This window comes from Pteropus alecto, unplaced genomic scaffold (genome assembly GCF_000325575.1).
Source record: "Pteropus alecto unplaced genomic scaffold, ASM32557v1 scaffold88, whole genome shotgun sequence".
Classification (NCBI taxonomy): domain Eukaryota; kingdom Metazoa; phylum Chordata; class Mammalia; order Chiroptera; family Pteropodidae; genus Pteropus; species Pteropus alecto.
Window position 1 is genome coordinate 5,791,672 of NW_006494611.1, and position 11,603 is coordinate 5,803,274.

An 11,603-nucleotide genomic window follows, 5' to 3' on the forward strand; every position below is an offset into this window, starting at 1 on the left:
GAAATATTTAAGTATAAATTTTATAAAGTATATATGACATGTGTATGAGGAAAACCACAGAACTCTGATAAAAGAAAGTAAAGAAAATCCAAATAAATGGAGAGATATTTCATGTACATGAATTGGAAAACTCGACGTTATCAAGATTCCAGTTTTTCCCAACTTGATCTATAAAGTCATTGCCATCTCAATTAAGAGATTATTAATCCCAACAAGTTATTTTGTGGATATCGACAAAATGATTCTAAAGTTTATATGGAAAGGCAAAGACCCAGAATAACCAAGACAATATTAAAGAAGAACGAAGTTGGAGGACCGACATTATCTAACTGCAAGACTTACTATAAAGCAACAATAATCAACACAGTGAGGCACTGGCAAAAGAATCAATGGAATAGAAGAGAGGACAGAAATAGACTCACACGAATATAGTCAACTGATCTTTGACAAAGGAGCAAAGGCAATTCAATAGGATAATCTTTTCAACAAATGGTGCTGGTACAAATAGACATTCACGTGCAAAAAAAAAAGTGAATCTAGATACACACTTTATACTTTTCATAAAAATTAACTTAAAAAGGGTCATAGACCTAAATATAACTCAAAACTATATGACTCCTAGAAGATAACATAGGAGAAAATCTTGATGACATTGAATTTGGTGATGACTATTTAGAAACAACACCCAAAACACAATCCATGAAAGAAAATATTGATAAGTGAGACTTCATTAAAATTAAAAGCTTCTACTTTGTGAAGGACACTGTTAAGAAAAGGAAAAGATAAACCACAGATGGGGAGAAATATTTGCAAAACACATGTCTGATAAAAGACTATTATCCAAAATATACAAAGAATTCTTAAAACACAACAATTAGAAAACAAACAACCTATTTTGTAAAGCACAGCATAGGGAATATAGTCAATAATATTATAATAACTATGTACGGTGCTGCATGGGTACTAGACTTATCAGGGGGATCACTTTGTAAATTTATAAATGTCTAACCACTATGCTGTACACCTGAAACTAATATAAAATAATATTGAATGTCAATTGTAATTGAAAAAAGTTTTAATAGGCAAAAGATCTGAATAAACACCTCACCAAAGAAGATAAATATATATGGCAGATAAGCATATGAAAAGATGCTCAACAACATATGTTAACAGAGAATTTCAAATTAATATGACAATGAGATACCACTGTGCACCTATTAGAATGGCCAAAATCCTGAACGCTGAGAACACCAAATCTTAATGAGCAATAGGAACTCTCATTCATTGTGGTGAGAATGTAAAATGGAACAGCCACTATGGAGTACAGCTTGACAATTTCTTACAAAAATAGATATGTTTCTATCATATGATCAAGCAATCACATTCCTAGGTATTTTCTCAGATGAGTTGAAAACTTATGTCTACGCAAACATCTGTGCATGGATGTTTACAGAAACCTTTGTCATAATTGCTAAAAATTGGAAGCAACCGAAATGTCCTTCAATAGGAGAACGGATGAACAAACTGTGGTACATCCATACAATGAAATATTTTTCAATGATAAAAAGAAATGAGCTATCAAGCCATGAAAAAATACAGAGGAACCTTAAATACATATCGCTAAGTAAAAGAAGTCAATCTGAAAAGCTAACATGCTACGTGATTCCAACTACATGGCATTCTGGAAAAGACAAAACTACAGAGATAGAAAAAAGATCAGTGGTTCAGGGAGACGAAAGGAGGGAAGAATTGGTGGAGCACAGGGGATTTTTTAGGACAGTGAAACTATGCTATATAATACTTTAATGATGGCTACATATCTTACACATCTGTCAAAACCCCATAGAATGTACAACGTTTTTTACAAAAAAGTAAACCCTAGTGTAAACTATGGACTTTAGTTAGTCGTAATGTATCAGTATTGGCTCATCAACTATAACAAATATACCACATTATTGCAAGAAATTAATAATAAGGAAACTTGGGAGGGGGAGGGGAAAAGAGTATATGGGAACTTGCTGTACTTTCCACTCAACTTTCCTGTAAATATAAAACTGCTCAAAAATTATGTGTATTAATTTAAAAAATTCTAATGACTAATAAAATATATGACAAAACACCATAGTTTTAGTAGCATGGTTTTAAAATGTATATTTGATTAATTACAATAGCACCTACATACATTTGAAAATGCAAGTACATATGAGTAAAATATGCCTGTGTTTTGTAGTCTCTAGACAACTTCAAACACATATGTGGATTCAGAGATTCTCTTGTAATAACTCCATAGGCTTAAAAGAATCCAGATTTTGGGGACCATTGCTAAGGGCTTCATAGACATTTTTTGATGATGAATGAAATATGTTCCCTTGGAAGATGAGGAGAACACTCACTGAAGGCTAGTGTCATTGATGTCAAATCTCTCTTGACTCTGGACAACTGTAACACTTTTCTCATCACATAGAAGGGAGGATTAAGTAAGAGATTGTGTGTAAAACTATATAGCATAGTGCCCGGCACATCGTAGCTGCTCAGTAAATAGTAACCAAATCGAAATATGGTGTTATAAAGGAGATTAATCATCAGATGTTGAACTGGATTGGCTGACATCCAATGTCTCTTCCACTTGGCTTTGTGACTCAGGCTCCATTCCCTTGTCAATGTTTTGGGACATCATTTCTGTTCCAGGCCAAAAGTTTTATCACTGTAAGACTGCATATGGGAAAGAGCTACAAATAGCAATAGGAGAGATCTTGGGATGACACCCTGTCTGAACCACTCTCCAAATTGCCCTCATACCTCATTTGTCATGTGCACCTAAAGTATGAGACCTGAAGGCAGAACTTTGGAGATTCAGTGTAGCTCAGGATTGATGAAGAAACTAAAAGCTGTCCTGTCCTTCCATAGTGATATAACAGCTGAAAATTTATTAAAAGACACTCCAAAATCATAGTGTTTGAAGGAATAAAAATATATATCTATGATGGACAATAGTACTTTCATTGCATTTATTCATTCACAATATTTATTCATTTAGCTCCAGCTGTGTGCAAGGCACTGACAGTGTTGGGTGCTGAGCTACCTGGCTGTAGTCTGTGATGAAAATGTTCTTTCCATGCTGTTTCTTGTAACCTTGAGTACAAAAGGATCCGATCATTCCCACGCTTCTCTACTTCTGGTGCTGGAACCTCTGCTTCCCATATTTGTTGGGCAAATCACCTATCTTACCTCTGGAATGGTGAAAGGCCAGGAAACAGTGTCATGAGAGAAATTAAAGGAACTGGAAAGTTTTAATTGGTGATAAGAGATCCCAGGAGATATATGGTCCTTGAAGGATCATATCCTTCATCTGAAGGATCATTATAGGGAAGAAAGGTTGGATTTTTTTGATAGCAAGCCAAGAACCAGAATTACACACCAGTTCTGGAAGTGACAGAAAGACTGATGTCACCTCAGCCAGAGAAAGGATTTTCTAACAGTGAGACGCTTCCAAGTATGAAATAGACTGCACTAATAGTAGTAAGCTCTCCATTACTGGAGGTGTTCAGAGGCCAGATGATCAGTAGACAAGAAGCTTGTAGAGAAGATTTTCTCAACAAATTTGGAAACACTGGGGTGATATTGACTTTATTTCTCACTCCAAATCTGTTTCTATGAGCAATGGCTGTATCCATCAATTTCTACATTACAGGTCATATAATACTTTGCCTCACTTCTATGTATCTACACATTTTTTAGAGTTTGCCAAGTGCTTTCTTATGTGATCTCATTAACTCCTCAGGACAAATTTTTGAGAAAATTAATAGAAGAATTATTCTTCTCACATTATAGTTAAGGAATCTAAAGAAAGGAAAGGCTGAGAGAAGCAAATCAATGATAAAATCAAAAGGAGCCATTGCTTTAGTGAGGTCTCCTTCTTCCCACTATGGAATCATAGGCCAAGAGCATTCATCTCATCTTCAGCATGAAGAGATGAAAAGTATCTGATTCTGGACACAGGAGATTTGTTTTCCTAGAGGTTAAGAAGCTGTTATTGATATCCAAGACTGGGCATGACATTTTCTCCATAGCTCAAAAAGCAGGAAATACTGAGTCTTTCAAGTAAACAAACTACTACAAGTAGGTCGGCTTTTTCCTCACTCACAGCATGCTCCAGAGTGAGACCATGCTGACCAGCCTTCCAGGAGTAGAGGATCAAGACCTTTGCCTCAGGATGGGAAAAAAAGAAGAAAGAAGGTGGTAGTCTAGGGATAATGTTGAACTGAGAAAGTCCCAAAAAGTTACCAGGAAGTCAAGACCCACTTGTTTCTTCCTATAAGAATGTTTTGCATCTGGAAATGCAGTCCGATAACCCTCAAAGAGGGTACAGATTAAACAGAGAACTCTCAAAGGCTGATGAAGGGATTAATTCCTGCATAATAATCATGTTGTGTTCTTTTCCAAGGCCTTTCATCTATAGTCTCAGAAGGTTTTGCAAACATCAATTAAATGTTGCAACATTCTTTTGAAGTAAGTATGATTATGTCCATTTTCCAGATGAGAAAATTTAGAGTCTAAGGGGCTTGCCTAGGTCTCTCCAGTCAAGATTCTAGAAAGCCAAGCATGTCAATCTTCAGCTGTGCAGAACTCACAAGGAGGGTCTCACGAGGAGAGAGAAACTGAAATTCTCATACCTGAAAAAGAAAGAATCCTAAAGATGCATCTTCCATAGTAGTCTACAAACTCTGTGAGAACTATGGAGGGCTTTTCCCTTATCAAAGGGACTGCATCCAAGAACCACAGGACTGGGGGGGTAATCTCCATAAATCATTCCTCAACCTTCCCATGGGATGCCATTTTTCCTTTCAAAGCTGTCGACGATCATTGTTGTTATTTCGTTTATGATCTATCTTGGATTGTTATTATTTATCTTAGCCTCTAGTTTTTCTTTTAAGACTTTAGACATATATATCTTATATTATCCCTTATGCCTGGTGCTTAGTACAAGGTCATAAGTAAATATGTTTTGACTTTATTTGAAATGGTATTCATGGGGAAGGGTCAGAGCAGCTAACTTCTACAAGGTGTAAGGACCAAAGTTGATAACATTTATCTTCCCCTGAGACAACAACAAGGCCTGCCTACAATCCATATTTTCATGTGAATAAAGGTATTTCTGGGTTTTTGTGACTGCCAAAAAATCTCTCCTTTTACCCTAGGAACCAATATTCATTTGGGGTAGTTGAACCTGACCAAAATTCAGTGAAGGAGATTCATGGAAAGCCATACGCGTGATAAGTATATTTGGTAATAACAGACTTTTATCTGAGCTTCAAGCTTTACAAATTTTACAAGGCATTTTTATCAGCACTTTCAAATTTGAACCTATTAAGGCACCATGAGGTGGAAAATAGAGATTTCGTTGATGAACTTTATTATTTTATTGATGAATTCAGCCATGGTTAAGTGACCTGCTCTAGGTCACACAATTATTAAATAACACAGCTGTGGCAGAAACCAGGAAACCTGGAGAAAGAACAGAATGGCCACTCTCTGTATTCCATAACTTCCTTTCCTTTTCCAGCCTTCCAAAACTGTAATTTTATTTGTGCTTTCTTCTTTGTTTGCAACCTATGCCCCAGCAGGGTCCATGCCAAAGCACTTCGAATTCTTTTGAGACTTCATCACCCTGTGGGCAGTGTCTGTCCAGCTGGAAATCCAGAGCTCACCTGAATGTGATTTGACTTTTGAGGAAGAGTTGAGTGGCAGGTGTGATTTTGATAATTCAGGAACTCATTTCCAAAATTACAAAAAAGAACAAAGTCTCCATAATAGCTATTGATTGACAATTCATTCAAATATTTTGGTCCAGTTGTCCAAGCCCAAGATGGAGAGATGGGAGACTCCGGTTATAATTCCAGTGCCACCAACCAACTGTGGGCTTTTGTTTTCATTCTACAGACATTTAATGAGCACATATTATATGCTTAATATTGTGCTAAGTGCCAGGGACACGGCAAAGAAAAAGGTTTGTTATTTGCTCTCTGGGAGCTAACAGTGTGTTAGACAAGACAGACAAACAAGCAGATAACAACATTACACTGTAATACATACTTTTGCAAAGGTATAACACTGATGAGAGTCTTTCCAGAGGAGAAAACTAAACCAAGTGCTAGCCTCTTCTGAACACAGGACACTGTGGGACTGCACAGTTTGCACATGAACAAAGCCAGTCTTGCCAACAGAGATCCTCTAGATTGTGTAATTTCTCTCTTGAGAGGAATAAAACCACAAGTGGGGACAATAGAATGGTGCAGAATGAAGATGCTCAGAGACCTAGGAGTAAGCGGAAGTACCAAACAGGAGAAGCCATGACACAAGAGAAAAGTAGAATGAAGAGGTCAGTAACCACTGTAGGAGGAAGTACTAGGAGCAAGGATGAGCTGCAGCATGGGAATGGAGAGCGACTTGAAGAGAAGCAGCGGGCCTCTGCAGATGAAGGGATGGCCAGGAGTCATGGCAGCTATTTCCAAAAAAGGCAGCAAACTTTTGCTACCAGCCTGAGGTCCAGACTTAAAACCATAACTAGGCTTTATTCTTAATTTCTCCACTACGTTCAATTTCCCTAACCTTAGGTAAACAACCCAACTGACTCTTGCAAACTCGACAAAACTAATCCAAATATATAAAAGTGTTTTTACATATTTACAAAGCATCACACTTTATGCAAGGGAGACTTGCAGCTGGAAGACTCCACCAGCAGCCAAAACAAAGCCAAAATTAGTCCTGCAGGTGGGTGAGGATGTAGGCATAAGCTACTTTTGACAATGTTGTCTGAATCTTTCAGAGATTCCCCAGAAAGGACAATCATTGTGCCCACAAGCCCCTGCCTACACCTCAGACATTCTATACTAAAACAAGAAGCACATAATTGCAGGGCAATAACTCAAGGGTTGGCCGACCCATCTTCTGTTATTCCACAATGAGCTGCCCATGTTAAGACTTCAGTCCAATCAGCTTTATTTTTTCTCAACACATGAGCATGTCATCAATAATTACAGATTAAACAACAGCAGTTTTTCCCCCTTTAATAACCCTAATATTATAGCTATCTGTGAAGATAATTAACCTTCTTATCTTAAGTGCCCTGGGAAGCTTTCCTCGACACAATAGACAATTACCTTTGTTAATCACCTTTTTCTTTTATTCTGGAGCTAGTGTTCAGGTTAGTCCTCCTGACAGAACAGTGATGGCTGCTTCCTATGACACTCTTCCCATTCTAACTCTCATATGATAGTCATTAGCATCCCCAACATGCTTATTGGCTGTCAATTTCAGAGACCTCCCAGGCAGCAAACTGCTCATAAGCCTGTAAGGCAGATCAGATGTGCCTCTCTAGTCTCCTGACATAAAAAGGAAAGTGACATGGCCAAGGTCTCGGAGCCAGGTGAACTCCCTCTCTTTAGCATCTGACGCACCCAACTATACTCTAAGCATAATACGACTTTGCTCAGTAATTTCCTCCATGACATTTGCTCAGTGCCTACTACGTGCTGGTCCTCCGCTAAACTCCAGACATTTAGACATGAAGAAGAGGAAAGACCATAACAAGTTTGTCATCCAAGGCCAATTCAGCTAACTATGCTGCTAAAAGTGATTCTTTTGTCCATTCATATAGAAATATCTAGCAGACACTGTGTCTGGCCCTTTAAGGACCTGTGTAAATCCCACCTTTTCTATGAGCTCCCCTCTAACTCATCTGCCATGGGAATCAAGCTTTCCTTCAACAAAGAGCCTGTGCTACTGCAAGAGCCTGATGGCACTTCTGCCTTTTGCTAGAATTATGTGTTCTATAAAAACATTTCTTACTCAATTCTCTATCTCCTGTAACAGTGTCTCGTAGTACTTAATGGTGGCATTGGTGGTAAGCACTTACTCAGTGCTTGTCAAATTAAATATATTCAAGACATACGAGGTTCCTAATAGGGAGAGGTGGGATTACTATTATGTATGGTCATTCTGTAATCAAATGACGAGAATGACTGAAACAACAGCAAAAGTAATTTATCCTAAGAGCTCTGAGTATCTGTGCATCTCCTTGAATAAGGCAGATGTGCCCCTTGCTCTCCCAGATTCTTCTAAGCAGTCATGCTCCTCTTTTCATGTTTAGATAATCTAACCAAGAGTTTTCACACCTATCCTATTCTCTAAGCATCTCGGCAAGCCAGTAAGATTGGCATGGATAAGATGTTTATCTCAATTTCCCCAATGTCAGACAGAGGATGTGACTGCTCCAGATCCAAGCATTAATAAGGGATAGAGCCTGGACTCATACTCTTCATTCTCAGTTTGGAGTTACTATCATTGAACTACATACTGTAACAATCGTAATGATTATAGCAAGCCTCAAATCAACAGAGCTGCAATTAAAGATGGACTTGTTTTTACCTTCATATATTTTTTTGGTAACCCCGTAATGCACCTGATTTGTATAAATCTAAACTGGGCTAGATATTTGTTAATAGTCCGTAATGAACAGATGCAGTTGCAGCACCATGCAAAGCACAGGTGAGGAAGGGTTTACTGAGGCTCATTTGCATTCAGTTATCAGAAGAAGATATGAAAAGTACCTCATGGGATAAATCAGAACTTTTAAACACTGATATTTCACAGATCAGTGATTCTTAATAATTCTAGAGACCCCAATGCCTGTCTGTATCTGCAACTGTTCTTTACACGCACTTATATTTAGTTGGAGAGGATACTGATGGATAAACAAAAGCAAATTGCAACTGACACACAATATCGGTTGAGGTTTATGCTCCAACAGCTTAAGGACACTTTGTGGCCAAGTTTCTTTTATTGATCATGTCAAGGCTCCAATCTATTTCAGTTTTGAGGAACTTTGCTGCTCAGTTTTATAATATGTAAAAATAATTAGAACTGGACATGCAACAGATAAGCTATTACATTTTAAATGAAATTGGTAAATATAATTTATATCTTTTTATAATAATCTGAAACCAGGTAGATACTGGAGCAATCTTTTGGTCAGCATTTAATTGCTTCTTTCCCACTAGAATGTGTTGAGATTGAGGTGCATCCATCACTATATATGTATTTCAATCCCATCTAGCTCTCATTTCCTATCCAACTTAGAAGACTGTTATCACAGTGGGAATCGATAAGACGGTTATTGACTGTTATCACAGTGGGAATTGATAAGACAGAATAAGTGTCCCTACCATATGTCTGCTAGGCAAGGAAGACCTTGTCTCTACTCTCCATTCTGATGATTCCTTCAGAGCTACAAAGGTGGGATACCCCTGCTCTCTCCATGCCCTCCCTCATCCCCCAGTCGAGAGAACACGAGTGACTTCTGTGATTGCCCATTTTGTTAGTGAGGCCATGACCAGTGCACCTGCCCACTTCCTCTCCCTGTCAGCCTGCACTCAGAAAGTATATGTTCTTGATTGCTCTTGTCCAGTGTAAACATAGCAACCAAGGCCTTGGATATGTGGGAGGCCCCTAATGGCTAGTGGCAGGATGCATAAGTCGACATAATCCTGGGTTCACTATTAGGAAGTCCACTCTCCTAGAGACAAAAACCACACTCTCCAGAGAGGTTAAGTGACACAACCACGGAACACTGAGAGTGGAGGCAGCTGGTTTCCTCATTAGACCCAAGCACCTCAAGATGTCAGCATCACTCTTAATGCTCCAGCACCCATCACTGGGCCTGCCCACATAGCAAGCATTTATTATATATTTAGTGAATTAAAGTAAAAATCAGGATAAGAACTTAGATGTCTTGATTTTTGCCCTCTTACACCATGCTGCTGCTGTGGTCACCTAGATACACACTCCAGTCTGTGAAACACCACACACAAGCCACCTGTGGCACATTCTCACACATAAGGCTTCTGGTTCATCTCACCCTCTAGTAGAAACCAAAATGGTTGGCATGGGGCTATCTTTCCCATAAGGCTTTTTCCCCTCGGGGGATCTTGTATTTATCATACCTTCCCCTTTTTCCCTTTCATCACTTACCACTGAGATAACACCCCTCAAGTCATTTCTCTTTTACTTGTGCAAACGTAGTCTCTCTGGCCTTTTCTTCCTGTCTCTTCTCCAGCTCTCTCCCATTTACAACAAGAAAATCTCTCTTCTCTTTCTCTTTCCTCAACTTTGGCTTGAGCTCTAAACCATTCTTCCAGACTGACAGCTCTAAGTGTAGTGCTAATGATACCCCAAGTGAAAGGCAAAGAAAGACTTTCATTTTGTAGTAAATTAACATTCAAAAAATCTGTTTCATCAGCCCAATAAATTCCTTGAACAATGCCCAGAAGTTACCTTGAGAAATTCTGCAAAAGTCCCTATAGATGCTCTCATCTCCTGTTTTCTTCAAGTACTTACGTGCCACCTAAAAACCCAAACAAAAATACCATCCTATATTTTAAATTACTCGAGCATGTTTTACTATTTTTAACAGAAACATACTATGCTTGAATTATATTATAGGGCCCAGAAAGTTTAGAGAGATGGGCTGGGGTTCCTCCACTTACCACTTCAAGCATTATTCAGTAAGCGTGCCCTCAGCCCCAAAGCATGTAAGTTGTGCATGCTTTGTGATCCTTACAGAATTCTTCCAGGAGCTCTGTGATGGAGTTGAAAATGAATATGTACAGGCTAATTCCTTTGAACAATACTGACCCTCTTTTCAAAAAATGGTTTATTGAATTCAAACAATTTTTACCAGGGTGGTATGGACTATACATCTTGGAAGACTGTTACACTTGCACTAGAGGCACTGTGTTTCACTCCAGTCTGGGGTTTCTCTGTCTTCCTGTTTGACTCCAGGCCCAGGGCAATTCGACCAGGCACTCTGCATGATTGTTCTCCCATCTCTCTAGGCTGAAGAGCAGCACAGTAAATACACATTGTGGGAGTTGTGCATGATGAGTCTCTTTGTTTGTCATGCCTGTCATGCAACATGCAACAGGGCTCAGAACATGTTATGGTCAGCAGTAGAAGGCATGTGGACCAATCTCTTCTTACTTTTTCATGATGCTATGGCAAGGATCCCCTGCTAGATCTGCTATAGCTTTTCCTTTTAAAGGTTACACTTGAGAGCATACGAGGGGGTGGTGTAGTGGGGAGGAACTGCAGATTATATGGGTTTCAGGCTGTCTGGCTTTTACATGCCAGTGAGTTTCGATGTTTACAGGCGTTACCTCAAAGAGCTAACTATCTAGCACCTGCAAACCCTGGGGATCATAGGAAGTTGGGTTCAGAAGCAACCCCCCTACCTGAGAGAGAAAACCTCCTGCTAGGTCCCATTGGAAGCTGAATTTGAGTGCAGCTCCTCCTGCTGGGAGATGCAGGAGCCTCTGGTCCCAAAGAATTAATTGTCCAGGTAATCTAAAATTTCCAGGGGACATTTTTAGGCAATCCCGCTTTTTGCCACAGAGTGAGACATTGAAAGTAGTCAAAAATCTGTCTGTAGATAAATCTAATTGTTTTCCAGGTCCAAAGCCTTTGAAAGTCATTGCATCTATACCTTCCACTCCATCTTCCCATCCACTGCCCTCCCTCATATGTCCTTATCTCTTGTTTGGCTTATT